The sequence below is a fragment of the Neophocaena asiaeorientalis genome, unplaced genomic scaffold (assembly GCF_003031525.2).
Source record: "Neophocaena asiaeorientalis asiaeorientalis breed wild unplaced genomic scaffold, Neophocaena_asiaeorientalis_V1.1 scaffold91, whole genome shotgun sequence".
Classification (NCBI taxonomy): Eukaryota; Metazoa; Chordata; class Mammalia; order Artiodactyla; family Phocoenidae; genus Neophocaena; species Neophocaena asiaeorientalis.
Genome location: NW_020173198.1, coordinates 1,936,042 through 1,942,198, shown reverse-complemented (window position 1 = coordinate 1,942,198; position 6,157 = coordinate 1,936,042).

Here is a 6,157-nt window from a genome sequence, read left to right as displayed (position 1 = left end):
AGACCATTCCATAAATATTCAATTCTCTCTTTCAACAAATATTTATTGAGTGCAAAACACATCTTGGTACTGAAGAGGGTTGCAAAGTAAAGACACCATCATTACAGCCTTCAAGAAATTCTACCATCTAGTAGGAAGGGCAAGATGAGCACATAAATAAATATAATACACATTTGACATTTGCTCTGAGACATAAGAGCTGCAGATGTAGCACATGTATCTGGAGGATACCAGGAAACACTTCATCCTGGAAATGGAAAGGATTCCTTTTATTGAAAAACCTGCATAACGGGCAACCCAAATAACAAATTGCATGAGCAAAGGTACAGAAGCAGGAATGTGTATGGCATGCAAGCCATTGAGAAATTCAGTTTTCCTAGAGAGAAATGTTCATCTAGGAAATGAGCCTGAGAAAGGTAAGATTTGGATCAAAGGAAGTAGGACCTTGGATGTTGGTAAGGAATTCGGACTTAATTTGGTAGTTAAAGGAGGAATGAAGAATCTCTAAAGAGAAACATTGTAATGACACTGTTATTTTGCCTGTCCAGCACTTTCTGAGGATAGCACACCAATTTTCATTGGGAAAACCATCCCTTCCCCCAGACCAGTTCATGTCATGCAAGTAGAGGTAACTAAATCCCCAGTTCTACATTGATTGGTTCAGGGATTTGCACAGGCTCCAAACAGAGCCAATAACCAATGGGAGTCAAATCTGGCATTTTTGTTACAAGGAGACAGAAAGACAGAGATGAGCCTTTCCCTTGCTGGAGTTACTGGAAAAAACATCAGATATGAATCTGGACCTGCTGGCAGCCATCTTGCCACCATGAAAGGAACCACCAGAGAATGGAAACAATTCAGAAGAAAGCAGAGGTCAGAGGTGGGACCAAAGTACTGATGACATTGTTTAAGTCCCTGGAGCCAACTGTGCCTTAACATCTACCTCTAAACTTTTCAGTAAGTAAACCCATAAATTTCCTTTCTTGTTTAAGTGGGTTTGAGCTGATCTTTAACCACTTGTTACTGAAAGATTCCTGCTTCATACACACCTTATAAGCTCTTGTGTTTTAGGCATATCTGAGGAGGAAGAAGACTGAAGAAAAGGAGGCTAGTTAGTACAATAGTAGTAGCATCACACAATAGTAGAGGCAAAGTGAAAGGAGGAACCACAAGGAAACATCAGACACACTCTCCAAAAGTGTCAAGGTCAAGAAGGACAAAAAAAAAAAAAAAAGACTAAGGAACTATTCCAGATTAAAGGAAATTGAGTGATAACAACTAAGTGCAACCTGTGATCCTGATTTGGATCCTGAACTAGAAAATGGACATTATGGGGACAGGTGGCTGAAAAAGACCTGTAGATCAACTCTGTTCATGTTAATGTCTTGATTTTAATTATTGTACTGTGTTTATTTAAAATGTTAACATTTAGGGAGTGTTGATGAAGGGTATACAGAAATTTTTTGAACTATTTCTGCAACTTTTTGGTAAGTGCTGAAGTTAGTTAAAGAGTTAGAAAGTAAAAGAATAAAAACATGAAATTAGGGTTTTTAAAAATATTTATTTATTTATTTGGCTGCGCCGGGTCTTAGTTGTGGCATGTGGGATCTGGTTCCCTGACCAGGAATGGAACCTTGGCCCACTGTATTGGGAGTGTGGAGTCTTAGCCACTGGACCACCAGGGAAGTCCCTGAAATTAGGGTTTGATCAATGGTAGAAGAGATGGCTTTGGGAAATATTGTGATAATAAAATGACAAGGAGTTGGCTAGACGTGGAGAGAAATGGAAAATGAGAAAATAACAGGGTTCAACTCTGAGAGAATGGTGGTTGTCCTGAAACAGAGTCTGTAAGAGAGTAAAACGGATGACTTTCATTGGACATCCTAAATTTTCTATATCAGCTTGTCTCCAGGTGAATATGTCTATCAAACACTGAAATTTTGGAACTGGAACTTGGATGAAAGGCAATGGCTAAGGAGAGATTTAACATAAAGGAAAAACTTGACATCACAGGAGTATGATATGACTAAGAGAGAGACATCAAGAAAGAAGGCCGGTGAGGACAGCCCAGGCAAGGAGCCCAGTGGGGGCAGGCAGAGCTGACCACAAAGATTTCAGAGAAGGGATCAGCTGAAGAATGCTTATACCAGGGGAGAGATGTTTAGACCCAGCTAATCTCTCATATATGAAGAAGTGTCACAAGAAAATTATAATGAGGTTTTTTTTGGATTTAAAAAAGAGATCAGTATTTAAATCTTAATAAATTATTCATTGTGTTCTGACCCCTATTCCTGTACATTTGCTCCTTTCTCGGTTTGTGCTGGTGAGCTGAGTTCGCTGAAATGGGGTTGTTCATTTGTGTTCTTCCAATGTTACTCGTTTGTATTACCCTGAGCAAATTACCAACTGGCCTCTCTTGTGACCTTGACATCACAAAGAGATAAGAGCTGGTTTAAGACTTAGTCTGGGTTGGGACTTCCCTGGTGGTCCAGTGGTTAAGGCTCCATGCTTCTACTGCAGGGGGCGAGGGTTCGATCCCTGGTCGGGAAACTAAGATTCTGCATGCTGTGTGGTGTGGTCAAAAAGAAAAAAAAAAAGGACTTAAAAAGACTTAGTCTGGGTAGATCCAGAGGCTGTGGAGGTACTGCACTACCTGACAGAGGAAATGATTCTAAAGTTCCTTCCAACTCCGTAGTTCAGTGAGCTGCTGCTTATTTTTTTTCTGTTAAATGTTTATAGTATCTACTTCACATGGCTGCTATGAGGATGACAGGAGATAAAGTGCATAAAAGTGCCTGGCACAGGGAATTCCCTGGCCGTTCAGCGGGTAGGACTTGGTGATCTCACTGCCAGGAACCCGGGTTTGATCCATGGTCGAGGAACTAAGATCCTGCAAGCTGTGCAGCAAGCCAAAAAATAAAAACAAAAAGAAAAAAAGTGGAGTATTGAAGTCTCCAGCTATTAAGAAAATAAGTGTCTGGCACAGAATAGATGTTCAGTCTCTATTAGTTGAATATGAATTTATGAAATAGACTAAGAAATCCCAATCCAATCTAGAAGGAAGAAGGAAGTACCAACCCCAGCCACTAGAGGGGGCTCTCAGTCACACGCCTTCAAATGAGGCTCAGATACAGCTGAGGTGGCAGGCACCCCTCCGGATACACCAGCCTTTCCCATGCCGGGAAACTCACTCCTACTCAGGAAACCTGGCTCCACGCTCAACTCCATGGTGTTTTCCCTGAGTCACTATATTCTCCCATAGTTGCAAAATGATCTGGCAAAAGTCCCTGAAAGGCTTTTACTGCTTACTGAGTAATATCCAAACTCCTTGCCGGAATCGGAGGCCTTCCTCAACCTGGCCCCAACCTACCTCTCCAGCCTAAACTCCCCTTAACTGCAGCCACACGGGACAAATCATGCTCCTGCCTCTATGGGTGGTTCATGCTGCTCCTTCTTCTTGATGCCTTTCCTCCATACTGTCCTTCTGAAACCCTACTTCTTTTTCAGAGACAGATGCTACCTCCTCCATTATTTTCCCTCCTCACTTCTCTAAAGTGATCTTACATCTATATATCACATATATTACATCCATCTATCCTGTATTAAATTGATTTCTGTATGTGCATCTTTTTTTTTAATTAATTAATTTTATTTATTTATTTATTTATTTTTTGGCTGCGTTGGGTCTTTGTTGCTGCGCATAGGTTTTCTCTAGTTGCCACGGGGCTCCTCTTCATTGCAGTGCGTGGGCTTCTCATTGCAGTGGCTTCTCTTGTTGCGGAGCACGTGCTCTAGGCGTGCTGTCTTCAGTAGTTGTGGCACCCAGGCTCAGTAGTTGCGGCTCGAGGGCCCTAGAGTGCAGGCTCAGTAGTTTTGGCGCATGGGCTTAGTTGCTCCATGGCATGTGGGATCTTCCTGGAGGACCAGGGCTCGAACCCATGTCCCCTGCATTGGCAGGCGGATTCTTTTCTTTTTTTCTTAACATCTTTATTGGAGTATAATTGCTTTTGGCAGGAGGAGTCTTAACCACTGTGCCACTAGGGAAGTCCTATCATTTCTTTTTAAGATTAGAAATTCGATGAGTAGAGAGGCCAGTGTGTAACCTGTCCAGGATAACATAGCAAGTGGCAAAAATGGGATTCTAATCCAGGCAATCTGACACCAGACAGCTCTTGCTCTTCACCACTAATTCACACTATACAGTAATCTTTTATCAGCCCTTAGTGCCTAGCTCAGAGCTTTGCACACAGTACCATTCAATAGCTTATCAAATGAATAACTAAAAAAAAAAAAAGGATCTAATTAGCACCTCTTGTTTTTAAAATGATTTATTTATTTTTGGCTGTGTTGGGTCTTCGTTGTCGCGCGCGGGCTTTCTCTCCGTGCGGCAAGCGGGGGCTATTCTTCGTTGCGGTGCACGGGCGTCTCATTGCGGTGGTTCTCCTGTTGCGGATCATGTGCTCTAGGCGTGCAGGCTTCAGTAGCTGTGACGCACGGACTTCAGTAGCTGTGGTACATGGACTTAGTTGCTCCGCGGCATGTGGGATCTTCCCAGATCAGGGCTCAGAACCAGTGTCCCCTGCATTGGCAGGCAGATTCTTAACCACTGCGCCACCAGGGAAGTCCTAATTAGCACCTCTTGAACCTTCACTGACTTGTGGGTTACTGGGAAGCAGCAACTTGGCCTCAATCTGAATTAGAGCCTCACCATAGATCTAATTATGAGTAATTTCAGAATCATAATTACAGTTCCATTTTGTCTCTTGATCTTTAATGCATACAAGGACCTACTCCCAGCTTCTAAGGAAGACAAAAACAACATTACTTAAGCCTAGGAGGTGTGTTTCTGTGAAGGTCCCAGCTCACATTTTCACTGTGAAGTGAGGGAGATGGACTGAATGGTCTCTGAGGGCCCTCTCTTCAGTTTTAACAGACTATGATTCCAGGGAAAGAATGAAATGAAAAAGAGCATCTACTTATGTGTCAGAAGATACCATGCTGAGTCTCAGCTCCCCAACTCTCAGGTTTCCCATTCTGTAAGAGTCGATTCATCCATTCAAAAATTTCTGAGGAGGGGTTTCCCTGGTGGTGCAGTGGTTCGTGCCCCAGTCCTGGAAGATCCCACATGCCATGGAGTGGCTGGGCCCGTGAGCCATGGCCGCTGAGCCTGCACGTCCGGAGCCTGAACTCTGCAACTGAAGAGGCCACAACAGTGAGAGGCCCACGTATAGCAAAAAAAAAAAAAAAAATTTTCTGAGGGTCTGAGTTTGAGTGTAGGGGTGGGGGATACAGCGATGAACAAGACAGACATGGCTCCTGCTCATCCAGCTCAGAAAAGCAGATGACATCTGCATTGTGGGGTTGTCCTAATGAAGAAACTGAAGTGGACCAAGTATTGTGTAAAGTCTAGGACAGAATCAATAGATGACGATCTTGACAGGATTGTCAAACCCAACTACAACAAAAACGTTAGCTATCTTGCTGTTTTTCAGAAAAACCTAATAGTATATTTTCACCAAACCCAGTCAACGCAGCTCTCTCACCTCTCCCCTGCTCTCCATGTAAGGGTAGGCTGGGAGTATCTGTCCTCAGGATACAGGCACAGCCTGGTTGCTGAGGCCAGGTCCCTAGCCCACTCAGATAGGCCTCCTTCTGAAAGCCATTACGCTGGGAGTCTGGAAGCCTGGGTTTTCCAGCTCTCAAGTCACCTTGTCCAGCTCAGGTTTCAGTTTCCTCATCTGTGAAAAGCACGCCACATCTGTGAGGCATCCATCTCCCACCGCCACTGTGAAATACGCATTGGATCACTTAGCATCGGGCCTGGCTCCGGGAGGCCAAACTCCAGCGGGCTGGTGAGGGTTCCCTTAAGGTTCCATCTCGAGGCCGAGGCCCTGGCCACTCCTCCGGCTGAGTTGGTCTGGCGGGGGCAGCGGGGCCACGTGGCCCGGTCTTGGTCCCTGGTCCAGCACTCATTTGCTGGGTGGCTCTGGGTGAGGTCATCGGGCGGCCCTGCTGGTCTGCATTCGGGGGGAGGGTCTGGACAGTCTCAAGATGGTCCTGGGGAGCTCCTAAAGTTGACTGGAGTAGACGGAGCCGACAGGTGCCAAGGACCAGGTTCCTTAAGCTGGGCGCGGGGTGGTGGGTCACGTGACGGGGA